At 42.5% G+C, this 14,156-nt stretch overlaps 1 protein-coding gene across 3 annotated transcripts in view; it reads right to left on the reverse strand.

Annotated features, from left to right (window-relative positions):
- LOC107224084 (protein sickie) overlaps nt 1–14,156 on the reverse strand; it is a 173,230-nt gene that overhangs the window by 96,368 nt on the left and 62,706 nt on the right. Inside the window, exon 1 of one of the 3 annotated variants that reach the window (XM_046734015.1) lies at nt 7,175–7,861. The exons of the other annotated variants lie outside the window; for them this stretch is intronic. The gene's annotated coding sequence lies outside the window, so the exon portion shown is untranslated. Of the gene's footprint in view, nt 1–7,174; nt 7,862–14,156 lie in introns of those variants that run through there. 3 annotated transcript variants of the gene reach the window in all.

Below are 14,156 nucleotides of genomic sequence, written 5' to 3' on the forward strand. Positions count from 1 at the left end.
TGCGGCGCCTAAAAAGCGTTTCAAACCTTGCTTGTCCAAATCGCTGCATCATGGTGGTGGATACACGGCTCCGGCTGTCTGTCTATCTGTCCGTCGGTCGGCCGGTTGGTCGGTCGTTTTGTCTGTTCTAGACTAGGCCTCGCTCGGCTAAGCTAAGTTATGTATATATTTAGATAGAGAGGTCTCGAGGCGCACATGGCCCGCAGGAAGCTGCTGCTGTTGCTCGTCTTCCTGATAAAAATAATGATAGTTTTGCTTCCTGAAAAAGGCGGAAGGCACGCGACTGCTAGACGCATAGGTAGTTAGATATTTACATATTATATACGTATATATACATACATATATGTTATTCTTTGCCATGTAGCGATAGTTGAACGAGCCATCGGTCATTACACTGCGACCAAAATCAGCGAACGATGTTACGCAATGATGCGAATAGTGGTACTTTACTTTTTTTTCTCTTCTCCCTCTCTCTCTCTTTCTCCCTCTCTCTCTCTCTTTCTCACTCTCTCTTGGGCATCGGGGCGCGAATCGAGAATGATAAGTGTGACGTCATCGTCGCGCGGGAACGACCGGGCAATAAGGAAAGGAATTGCAATTTACTTCATGGCAAAATAATTACGGGGACAGGCATGTGTGGGTTATATCGTCACACGCGATTTCATACGTATAACGTAGGTACACCGCAATGTCCAAAGGTGGCGAATTGCAAATAATGATCAACAATTCCACGTGATGTAATCGCGACGCCTCCCGGTGTTAAGCGAAGATAATCCTCAGTATCGTCCAGCAATACTCGTCCTTCACATTTGAACGACAAATATCTAATAATTTTGCATATTACGTAACGCCGTACAGGTCAGATAATCGGTTAATTCGCAAACATTTAGCATCGTACACCTTCGGAGGTTACTCAAGAGCATCGTTAAAAATCGACCATCATCGGTTTACGCGGATTTCGATTGAAATACAAGATCGCCACGCGAAGCATCGTCAGTGTGGATTTTTTGATTTTTTTTTTTTGATTTTATTTTATTGTTTCGTTGATTTTTTTTAATCACCGTTGAATGAAGTTTTTTTTTCTTTCTTAAAAACATTCTCATCGACAGAGGTATTTTGGTTGGAGAGTCACTCAAGGTCCGGCGCTCATACTTCAACAGTAATTCCTCGGTGCACATCCACGAATTTGAAAGATAGGCGCAATAAGAAGATAAAAAGTGAGTGCCCCATGAGTGCAGTCCCTGAGGGACGCCACGGGTATCTTGTTAAATTTATTCTCGAAGAAGGCGACACATGTACCACGCGATTCGAACGACGGTGCGCAGCTCCTGGTAAAAAGAAGCCTACCCACTATCGGAACCATAAATAATTGAATCGATCTCTTCGGCATATAGAGAATACTGATACGCAGGTACTAATGTTCCGACAACTTGTACGCAATGTACACTTCGTTGTACAATACAATATTTTTTATTTCATTCGTGTAACTATAAAACATACAAATCGGTATGAGAATAACCACAAGCATGGCAATTCAGTTAGCAGAAAATTATACGACGCAATTAACAAATTAATAGCTACGTCGATGACTTGGACATTTGCGAAGCGAAAAAAAAAGCTAAAGTTTAGACGATTGCATGTTCAGCTGGAGTGCAATAGCAATTACCAGATAATATCATATTTCGTAATACCCAACTTGACGAAACGTTGTTCGAACACTTGCAATCGATGATAGGTTCACTGTACAGAGAGTAGCGTCTGTGACGATAAAGAATGAACTCAGTTCGGAAATCCCGCTGTACGTGTATATCCTTTTTATCGCATTCAGGTGGTCCTCCTCCGAAGTCACGGAGCGCTTGTCAAGCAGCCGTACCGTTGAATACGAAAACGGGAAATGCGGACCCGAAGGAGGATGCAAATCAGAGGGCATCAGGAGGTCTGTGGGCCAGCAGGTGAGATCAGACGAGTGAACGAGCGAGCGAACGAACAAACACGGGCACAGGAGAAGAGGTCCGGGCTTCTGGGATCTGGGGTAACGGACCGCGGAATGTAACGGTGATGCTGTAATATTTGCAGCGCAAAAAATTGCCCAACGAAAAGCGAGAATATCCGTATGCGTAATTGATCGTGTAAGCGTCGAGTGCCAACATTGTTTATCGAAATAGGTAATGCCGAAATTTGATTTCTACAAATTCATCTGCGAGATATTATCCAGCGTCGTGTTAAAAAAAATCGTAGATGAGTTGCTGATTATGTCCTATACCGAAAATTTTTGTACAAGTCTATTTTATAAGTTAAAAAAAATTACAATAATTTATTCGTGTAAGTACCGACAAGTTCCGGGGCCACTCGTCTTGTACGAGGCTTATTCGTGGCTCAATTCTGCGTCTCCCATTTCTCTAACGTTACCATAAACTTTACACTTCTGACTCAAAAAAGAATTAAGATTCTTTGGTGTTTATTGGTATTTATTAAACGCACGTTCCGACCGACTCGGAACTAATCGCATAACCTTCAACAGTCTTGAGAAAATTATGTCGATATGAGGTGTGAAACAGTCCTTCATTGATTTTACCGTTTTTCCAAATCACTCGAAATTTTTCGCAAAGATGTAAAAGAAGAATGTTAACCGAGCACACAATCAGCATCTGAAGATCATCTTATGATCAGACTTATTCTACAACTCATAGGTGAGTTTTTCGACATGGTTCTGTTAGTATTACCCACAATCCGTATTTTCAACGATCAAAGGTCGGTAGTAATTAGCGCGATCAATTGAGCATAAAACGAGTTTCACCCAGCTAATTGACCCTTCCTCGTTTTCACATCGCTGGCTATTTTCGCTACAGTTTGAAGAGAAAAAAAAATTAAATTATCAACCGCACGAGGTTTGTTTTCATCACTTAGGGTATCAAGTTTGCAATCGATACCTCGTTGCGATATCAAAGCGGCAAACAAGTGACGAGTTCGTTGAAATAGCTCAAAGAAAACGAGCATTGTATCCGCTAATGGCAGGTATGTAACACGGTCCCAACAATGAGACGAAATGCACACCGAAGAGACTGGATACACGTCACGTGGCTTTGACGAACGTGATGGAATAACACAGTATCGTGTAAGCCACACCTTTCGTGCTCGTCTGTAGATTTGGAACGACGAATGCCCGGGGCGCGAATTACCCGCAGGTAGCAAGGTAGATGAGTAAACACTGTTTACAGAAAGTAATTTCATCCCGAGTCGTTGTAGTAATTCGCATACCTACGTCCTCTTCTCTTTTTCATCCGCTTCAGAGATTGTTGGGCTACTTCATCAGCGTGTCGGTCAATTGCCCGGGGAATTCGACCTCTTGACGCGTTACGCGAAGAAAATGGTCCGTGGAATTTTCCTTCAAGTCGTTAATTTTCACCATATCCAATTGCTGCATGTTGACGGGAAATCTTATGGCAATATAAACTTGAAACGTGAAGCGACATGGTTGTAATCCTTTTTCGTTTCACGATGCACCGATCTATTATTCCCACGCACGCCTCACATGACACCGTCGGGCCTCCGGAATACATTTTTCAAATAAGATTCCATGAGATCGTGACATGTTTGTCTTAACGACCAATATGCCGTGGATCTTTCCTCGCTCCATTGTCGTCCAGACACTCCAATATGTCAGTGGCACGAGTTTCGTCGTAGCATTCAACCGGCTATTCGGCCTTGACCATGCCAAAAATATGTTCACTTTCAAGCGTTTCAAAGCTTTCTGCAGAACGAGGGGCGGAGAGGGGAAGATCAGGGGGGGGGGGGGGGAAGGATAATTAAACCTTTCATCGCAACTTCACTGTATCAAATTCGCTCGAGTCCGTTTTGGCGACGGTGCTAACCAATGAATTCCGAAACATATTTTCTACAGCGAATGATGTTCCAATTGTTCGAGTCGTGGATGACGATGGTATTAAAAAATGTTCGAAAGTAATTGTCCAAGTTTTCAGATCAAAAGACATCTGCACGTCGTATTGGAGTAACGATTGTACGTCTGACGAATCGTCAATATATATACCATGTCGCATCATTTTGCATGCACAGAGGCACTATGTATCATTAATTCGAAATAGAGGCCACAGAGTGAACAAAATATATGTCAGATTCGTTTAACTGATGAAAATGAAAATCTGCAACATTACACGCCGTATACCATACCAAAAATGACTACAGCGACAGGATGTGGCAAGTTTGTGTAACTTTCGAAGAACGCGGTTGAAGGATTAAAGAGGTCCTTGTATTCTCGATGCGGTGATTAAATCAACGATGCTCATACATTAAGTTCCCTCGCCTGTATACGTAAATATACAAATATAAATACACATACGTATATATTTATAAGCACAAACGAGTACGCATACCAGTAAGCGTGCACGCCGAATACTGAAATATTATCGTGGTGTGGTTCGAGCCGTGGCTGTCACGTCCGCCCGAATTGGCATATAATGCACGTACATGCATGTACGGAGTGTGGCAGCGAACGAGAAAGAGCCAAACCGAATGTATACAATTAAGTCACATGATAACGTCTTAACGAGACCGCAGAAGGCTTGGCTCGAAGTGCAGCATTCACGCCAAGCGAGACGAAACGATACGAAAAGAGACGGGACCGGGACGAGAGGCGATATAAGCTGGATTATTAAATAACACGATTGGTTTCTCAGCTGCTTCTCGCCTCCTTGGCTTTGCATTTCGTTTCAATTCACATTTCGCACGTGCAATAATACCGCCAGTTATACGTACGCAGACTCTCATTATTATACGTATACCCGTGCCTATTCGAGTTGAGTCAATCGACTCGTTAGCCCTGCGGTGCAACCAAACTACGTACCTACTCGGAAAGGTAAGTGCATTGAGCTTGCTGCTGCTGGAGTGGCTGTCGAGGAACGCACGTGCCACGAGCCCTAGCGGCTAATTGTTAGGTGTACGGGTCGGTGCTGTTTTCCTTGCGGAATTCGCACGTGCACATGTACGCCTATAACTTGCTAGTTTTTCATCAATTTTCGTTCTACGGAAACCCGGCGATACGGTAAACTCCGACAACCAGTCATAACAATACGTGATTCGCACCAAGGACTTTGCTAAGAGTTACGTAAAACACAACGAGTCTGACTGACGGAATGAGGTTTGTTCGACAAAGAGATTCGCAAGGTTACGGAAAAAAAGAAACGAAAAAAAAGCAACGATCTTCGATGCTGGAAATGTTTTCAATTTTTTTTTTCCACAGGTAGGTAACGCTGATTCTTATCAGTATGATTCTTTTCAACCACCTTCGCGCAGAAGTGATACACGCAATATAATACGATGTTCCAAAACATCATAGAAATCAGGAATGAAAAAAAAGTACGAAGCTGAAGCTAGCAGCCAAGAAGGTTAAACTTTTTGGAAATACCAAAGTGCAGTTCAGTTTTACTTTCATAATTCTACAAAAGTATTGGGGATTCAGGGTATTTCACGAAGTCTAGATTTTCGGACATCACTATCCGATTCGAATGAACATTAGAACGTTTGGCTGTTAATTCTGGCTGGTAGCTTCAACCTCGTAAAAAATAAGTTGCAGATTTTCGCCGAATTTTCGCATTATGCATAATAAGCGGACGGGTTAACGGATGCAAGAAAAGCCAATTCCTCCCGTTTACGAATCGTATCACGTGTGCTCGTGTATCTGGATCCAACCATCAATTTACTCCTGGCGATCAGCCAATTTGGTTGAGTTACCACAGGCAACGGGAGAGACGGGTAAATCATTAGATTACAACTCCGAGACGTGAATATACATGTGGACATATAAAGGACATAATACGCCTTGGTGTGAGAATCGTCACGTCTATAAAAAGAAGTAAGTCGATGCATGCACGGCAGGTTTGAGCGTTACGAATCGTTTCGAAAGAAATCATATTTATCTAGATTCCGTAGAAAAGCCGAGCTGCGCATGACCGAGTGTAAACTAGTGAGTCAGGTTATTTCCTTGTTCTTGGAAAGAGCTTGTAAATGCGAGAATAAATATCGGTCCTCTCTGCCCTCCTCCTCCCTCCGCATGTGCTCGTATTATCGTCGCGCACACCATAGAACAGGTCCGAGGATCGCCGGTCAGGTACAGATTGTCGAACATGGATTTAGAACACCTTAAAAACCGGGGTCCTCATTAGCCGCGTACCCCGTGCACAATCTACCAATGCATGGTACTTAAAGGTATAAGGGGGAGGGAGGGACGTGCCCGTAGCTATTGATCGTGGTCCGACAATAATCTATCTAATTATTGACAACCGGTCAATGCCTGGTCACCGTTCGCTGCTTAACGAGTGTATAGCGTGATTTGGAAATACCCACGTGTTCACAATATGCAGTTTATACACAGGCTGGTTGTTACACGTTTATCCGCTGCCTCGATTTACCGCACTTGAAAATGTACGTTTGATACCGCGTAAAAGCGTCACCGTCAGCATACCAAATTTTTCAAATTCTATGAAAATTTTTCCGACCGCTCTTGTTTACGTATTCGAATGGCTTATACTCCATGTAACTCACTTTCGGTAATCGATGGGCGATCACTGTAAGCACTGTTTAAGACTCGAGAACAGTCTGTGTGTTTCACTTTTCAATCTCTTCAATCGATCTACGTGTTAGGTTACATTTTGAATTACATGTGATAGAAAAGTTAATAATCAATTCAAGTATTCACTGTCTTCATTATACTAGAAATTATGTATGCCACTTTTTTTTTAGACTTATAGTATCTTGCAACATTTGAAATCCAAAAGTGATTCGGCTATCGATAACGTCAAATATAGGTTTTTATTTTTCGCCTTTAATAAGCGATACTCAAGTGAAATAACAACTCGCGATGTCCTGACAGATCTGTTAGAAGAAACGACTTTCTAAAATTTTGACCTCTGCCACAGTTTTGCCAAAACACGTTGATTTGAATAACGAAAAACCATATAATTCCACAGTTTACACAATTTGTAGAGAGAACACGCAACCAGATATATACTGCTGTAACATTCTACATATTGCTTGAGAATTTTTTGTGAAGTGAAATTTCTAATTCATTTCTTACTGATAAAGCAGCGTACCAATTTTTTCTGCGGTATTTCGATAGATTTTCACTAAACATATTGTATATTTTCTGCAATTCAGTTACCTGTATAAGCACGATGTCATCCTGGCTGCGAGGAACTAATCTCGTTGATAGTTATAAGCTGAATTTGCGTAGTTTATCGGAAAACACTTATCCTCAAATTTCCCGAGTTTATAAAGTTTGGCATCCAGTATCATTCGACACGACGACCAACTCGATTACAATTTATTGATTAAAACACATATCGCCAATTCATCGTATAGAACTCCTAGAACATTGCATCACGAAACGATAAAAGTTTTACCAATGAAACACAAACTTATTCTTATCGTAAAAATTTATTACCGATTGGTATTTTATCTAATAGGAACACCGTCGTCTACCGGGTCTTTCTTTCTACCAAACAACGTTGAAATGTGTAGCAATCGATTCAGAGTCTAAGTACACTTCATTCTAACTGCACTGCAGGCACTGACGTAGCCGATGCAATCACCATCAAACTCTGGTCCACAAACTCTTAGCCAATGTTATCAAAGAGTTTCTTTAGCCCGAAGTCGAGTATCTCTCTCGTACCTACAATAACGCGAGCCAAATTTTGTGCAAAAATAAACTGCGCGTAGTGTGTTTCATTCGAATAAGGTGACACCGTCAAAAACAAAATCGGCAAATTTGCGCGGGCAATTTGAAAGCCCGATCGAGTCGGTTTGCCAATCGCACGCTTGCGGACCGTTGCGAAGAGATCGGACACAGCATCCGCGCTACTGGACCTCTCGCGATACACTAGCTCACGGTGAAACACTCGACTCTCAGGCTCAGGCTCCAATAAGGCTGTATTCTCTCTCTCTCTCTCTCCCTCTCTCTCTCTCTCTCCCTCTCTTATTTTCTCTCTCTACCGAGCACTTACACGCTCGGGGAACGGCCACGTGTGATAGTGAATAAAAGAGACTAGAGAGTGCGAGCGGGTCGAGTACGCACTACGAGGCATGGTAACGTAACGTGTGTACGTCACGTGGTCCAGGTACCGACCTAGGATTGGACGTTTGATCGCGGTTCCACTGACGTCACTTGATCACGCATACACTGAGATTCCGTCGAGACACGGGCACGTTGGACACGTTGCACACGCTGGAAAGTACGGATACACCTTATAACTATTTCCCTAAAGCCCTGAGAAACCCTCAATAGGAAACATCCCCGCTGGAGTTCCTATCCCGAACACAATGCCCGGCTGATTGGATGAAATTTTTCAAAATATCCTTCCTATTTTCAAACTACACTATACCTACGTTTTTTATACACAACGAGGGTTTAATTTCTATACGGAAAACAGGGATGCAGGTTCTTCCCCATGACTCGCAATTTTGTTTCCTTTTTTCTCCGTATCTTTCATCGCTGCTTCGTGGTATGTAGATAATAGAAAACCCCCGTGGAGAATCTCTCAGGTATGATACTTGGCAGGAAGGAAAAGTGGTTGAGAAATATTTCTACTTGTGCATTTTTTAACAGTTTACGAAATTTTTAAAGTCGAACAATTTTCACTAACTACAAGTGTCCAGTTTGCTATATATCTCTAACGCAATTAACTAAAACACGCAAGTCTATGTACTCGAGGATTTGTTTTTCGCTCTTCCGGTGAGTTCTCGGTGTTTTTAAGTCAAAAGCACTTAATCCACAGGTACAACATCCTGCCACAAGACGTGATTGGAGCACTCAGCGCTCCGCGGTCATACAATACTCGAGAATGGGTTTTTTTTCTTTTTTTTTTCATTTATACTTTTTGCCAACTTTTTACCATGCCTAACGACTGCAGAACCGGGCGGAACAGTACGTGTATAACTATACAACTGGAGAGCGAATAAAACAGTTTAATTGGTCCTGACGACTAATGAATTTACAAGTTACGACGACCGTAACCGACTCAGCGTCATCGAGAAGCTGTGCTGCTGGTGAATAGAAGCCTCGAAATCGCGCTTGAAATCTGCACTAAACGATCGTGACACCCCTTGACCCTTCCTGTCTATTTCCCCTCTCTTAGACACGATCCGAAAAATATAAAAAAAAAAAAGAACTAGGATAAGCAAGAACGTGTTTTTCTGTCTTTTTTCCGGTATATTCCAGGGAAGTGAAATGTTTTATGTACGGTTACCGTAAAACCGGCACCACAGGTGGCCTGGTTTCTCCCTGCACGGGGGTGTGGCAGACCCGTGACCGAACCCCTGGTGAAGCCTCCGTATTTCGACCACAAACGCTGTATACGTCCGCATCTCTTTATCTTATAAACGCTCGACGAGTTCCTTCTGGGTCCTATGTATACCTATATATAACAGAGGTAGACCTTAATCCTTGTGTCTACTTGGAACCTCTTCGGATTATAAAAATCTAGAAATATTGAGACCACCCGGTTGAAATCAAAATATTAATCAGATAACAAACGGTGTAGGACGACGACGCGCAGCCTGCACGACGCTACATGTATAAGTGGTCTAATATACGTTTATGGCGTTTCTACAACAAAACTTTTACGCATGCATACACAACGACACGAGTATCTGTACATGTTCCATACACTTTTGCTCGAGACGAGATGAACCGAGAGAGATACAAAAAGGGATGAAATATAACCCTACAGAAATCACTGCGTGCTCCTTAAGTGCCACAGTTGAATGGGTTATACAGTGAAATACCCATGCTGCCAACACGCGCGGCATACGTGTCGAGATGGGCATCATTCGTGTCTACACTCTTCGCAATTTTGCGTTTAACCATCTTCGGGCCGATACGAACGAGAAAGAAGATGGAGGCTGTAAAAGTTATAAATTTCTCGAGAGTCTTATGAATGGCGGTTTTTAAACTGGAACTAGACAATAATTATGGCAATATTTTTGTCTCAAAGCATTCCTGGAAAATCATGAAATTTAGATTCAGGATCAACACTGATTGCAAAAAACATCGTCCACCAAATTCTGTACAAAATTGTCCCAGTTCAAATAGATTCATCAGAAGTTGAAAATTTTCATTACATCTTCACGAATCCTACCATTTCATCAATCATTCGCCACTACTCAATAAGTCACGCATTCAGCAAAAAAAAAAATACTTATACCGAAAAACCTGAAACCATATAAATTCCCATCGCGGATTTGAAGTCCAGCAGTAATTAGGAATCGGCTACAAATAATTCCAATATCAACACACCATTCTGCACGTTGGGATCGTGGCACAGACTTTCCCCATGGGAAATATAGAGAAAAAAAAATATCAGGTAATGAAAGACTGATGGAAAAATGAATAAAATTACGCGTCGGATCGAAAAGAGACACGCCTGTGGGTAATTTGAAAAATGACAAGGTGTACGTTATTTTTAGCCGTATAGATTCTGTCTGCACGTGTAAGTTTGAACGATGTACAACTTCGTGCGAACGGAGAAGTTTTGCCCGTGAAAAAGAATAGATCAACATTCCTCGGCGTGCCGTGATGACTGCGGTATAAATACGGTAATTAATATCTCAGTCATAGACGTAGAAACAGGCTGTAATGCGGTTTACAATAGGCGCACGTTTCAACGAAGAAAAGGAAAGAATCGCAATTACTTGGAAGGTTACATACATCGTACAGAGGCAAGATAATTGCGGGTGGAGATCATCCCAAGAAATCACGTACGTAGAACTAATCGTAGATCTAGAGACACGTGTATATACGAGCGGGTTAACTGTACGACCCATCATCTAATCTCGGTCCCAACTCGCAACTGCACACAACACGAATAGCGCGGCGCATGTAGCAACGAAATGTTCGGGGACAGCCAGTTGGCCCGTGAATTAATCCCAACAGTCAACGGACTGGATTTAATTAATCTCAATAAAACAGTTTTTCATAAATTAACGTCCCCCGTCGTACGAACTGATCGCTAGACTTGGAATTGACGATCGGAAACTCCTACGCCTGTAGCAATGAAATAATTAACAACTAGGTACGGTGTTTAGGAAATTATTCAAATTGCCCTGCGCTACCTCAAGCTTATATCAGAGATCCAGACGCACTGTAAAGGGCACACCTACTCAGATCCGTTGATGAGGACGCGTCAAGTGGCTGGATATTAGGAGATCGCGTGCGCCCGCGCAGTAATTTTCGTGTTTCCTGAAAACTTGGGTATTCAACTAATTCTTAGACAAGTTAGAGAAACGACGACGTAACGGCGCAAACGAGTATATTTTTCATGTGGGATATGGTGGGTGATTTTTTCCTTCCATTTTCTTTCTTCCTCTTTCTCTCTCTCTCTCTCTCTCTCTCCTTCTCACTCCTAGCAATCTAAATAAATTACCTCGTTCAGTAGGCCATTATCTATGTAAGACCCACAACGATCCATGAGGTTTTAATATTCTCCTTTTCCTTCTTTTTTTATTCACCTTCCTCAATCAAATATCATTAGCGATAGAAAATACTTTTTGTATCATTTCTTTTTTCTTCCTTCTTTAATTTACAAAATTCAATTCCGTTACTCGATAAGTATCTGACACGTGATGCGAGTTCTTGAATAAATACATAATATCTACGAGTCGGGTCGTATCAATCCGTATTGCCGTCCAGCGTCAATTTTAATTGTTTTCCCGCGATTCAATAGGCCGACTTCTTCTCGAGGGACTTGAGAATCGATTACGTCCAAGAAACGAACAAATACTTGCGGTTGGAATACCGCATTCGATTTACCGATGCGCATCACGTGGATCTTCACACAGGTATGTTATACCAACTACTGCAGCAACAAGTCAAAGAAGGACTACCCACACCGCACTTTTTACTAACCTTGTACATACTCGTCTTTCCGACGTCGAATGACCGGTGAAAAATCGTTATCGAAAATCGGACCGGCCCGTTGAAACATGAAGTTAATTCCATCTTGGCTACGTTTGATCGGTTCACGGGGGTAAATTTCACATAGCATTCAATCGGTTCCGCATAACGATTTCATATGATACGTTATGCGAGTGTATCGGTTTATCAAGCGTTCAAAATCGTTCTCAACGCGTACGTGTTTCAGAAAATATTTTGATAATTCGTCACGATATTAAACGGTCGAAGATCGATCGAAGCCGTGCGCGTCGCGGAGTTGCAAAAAAATCGATACCCGACGCCAAAGGTCACCGATTCGATCCGATTCGCTAAAAATATCGGTCTAACCGCGTCGAATTTAAGCACGCGGTTAAAAACGGCGAGACCTCGATTCTCCGATCGTTCAACTTCCTCTCGTTTCGTTTTTAATCTTCCTTTTCTTTTTTTCACAGACGCACTTCGTGCCTTCTTCTCTCGCCGAGTGTGTCCCTCTGAAATTCGGAAGAGTGTCTCTGAATTCAACGATAATTACAAATACAGCTGTATAGCATTCCGGGTTAATTGCAGCGCAACGCAGCGTAGCATCAGCTGCGTCAAAAAGAGGAACTCTATAGGATACGAGCAGCAGAGAAAGTTCTTAGCGACGAGACGCGTGTAGCTACCGCAATTAACAATTTGTCTCTAGCATACTTTAGCATGCCTTGTACCACCGTATAAGCGTGCAGCGTCTATTGCTCATCAACCGCATAACTTACCATCTCGATAACCTTCCGTTGCGCTCTTTAACGATGTGCTTGCAGGTGCAACCCGCCGTTTCAACTAGTTTAACCGCATCGTTCGGAAGTCAGGTTTTACCGATTAATTTTACAAGATAACACGGTCCGAGGTTATCGCGATTACCTCTTACCATTTATCGCCAGGCAGTTAGGCTCCGAATCGCCGATTACGCGTAGAAACGAGGGGCAATTAGATCGACGCAAATCGCTCGCTCCAGGTCGTCATGCCCATCGATACTTGGGTACAGAGCACCGACTTTTTCATCGCAATGACCGAATACAATTATTAGGATATTATCGTGTGAATCGTCCTGCAACGCGAGATACTTGCTATAATAATGTAATAACCAGATCGAAGTAAGCAACGTTAACGTCACGAAACATCAGGAAGAAAATCATTATTTCGCAATTTTAAGATGACTTTCGAGGAGTTGGCTTTCGAAAAATATCGATGTGTTTGGTGTGGTATGATTTACTTAATTTCAGATAATTCAGTTTTCCTGAACATGCATCGTTACAGTAGCATTACTAGTTTCAATCACATACGTGATACACCATTAAACTGCTCCAGACACGTCCAGACTCTAGACTTGACCATTTTTCCACCGTATTTATAAATTGGAGGAGAAAATTTGTTAAAGCTCTGGTAGAGGAGTTGACTAATCTTCGTGAGTCATAGGATCTCGTGAAATAGAAATAGATTACAGTAGTGCAGCTAGACCACTGGCGACTCCATAGATGACGTTGCCGTTCGTCCGCTCGTTCCGAAAGCTTCTCGATGTCCGATTTTTCTTCTCCAACCTCGGGAGATATTTATTTCCACAAAATTAAACTTCCATGGTAAATATTCCGCGGACCTTTATCTTGCTATTTTCCGTCGCGCGATTTTTGTCAAATGAAAATCGATCCAAACTATCAACAAGCCAGGGGGACGAAGAAACAAATAAGCTTAATAGTTTCTCGGCTGCGTGTCACATCGCAGGGTAATTCAGTGCGTGAACCACGATCAGCAAAAGAGTACCTAAGGTGGGTCTCGCGTTTTGCACGCGTGAAGTTTAATTATGGGAAATGTTGTACAACGTGGCGCCCTTGCGGGTGAAAATTCGCCAAGTAAATGTAAATCAAGTGAGGTTATAGCCGGGGCCGTGGTTCCTAATTCATGCATGCAAACCCTATACCGACCATCTTTTTTCATCGCGGCAAACAAAACCAAGAGAAACGGCGACTTAACAGGGCGTGTACCAGTGATCTCGAGATTCGCAGTGCGTGCGTGTCTGCCACGGCTGATCGGTAGACCTGTAAGTACTTCCTAACATTTGACTGGGTATTATAAAGTTACAACACAGTCGACTTGCAGCCAGCAGAGTCACGCGGCGGGTTAAATCGGCGGAATACGCGGCTGATGGTAGTAAAATTTTAGACAGTTTAATTACCAGACA

This window comes from Neodiprion lecontei, chromosome 3 (genome assembly GCF_021901455.1).
Source record: "Neodiprion lecontei isolate iyNeoLeco1 chromosome 3, iyNeoLeco1.1, whole genome shotgun sequence".
Taxonomy (NCBI): domain Eukaryota; kingdom Metazoa; phylum Arthropoda; class Insecta; order Hymenoptera; family Diprionidae; genus Neodiprion; species Neodiprion lecontei.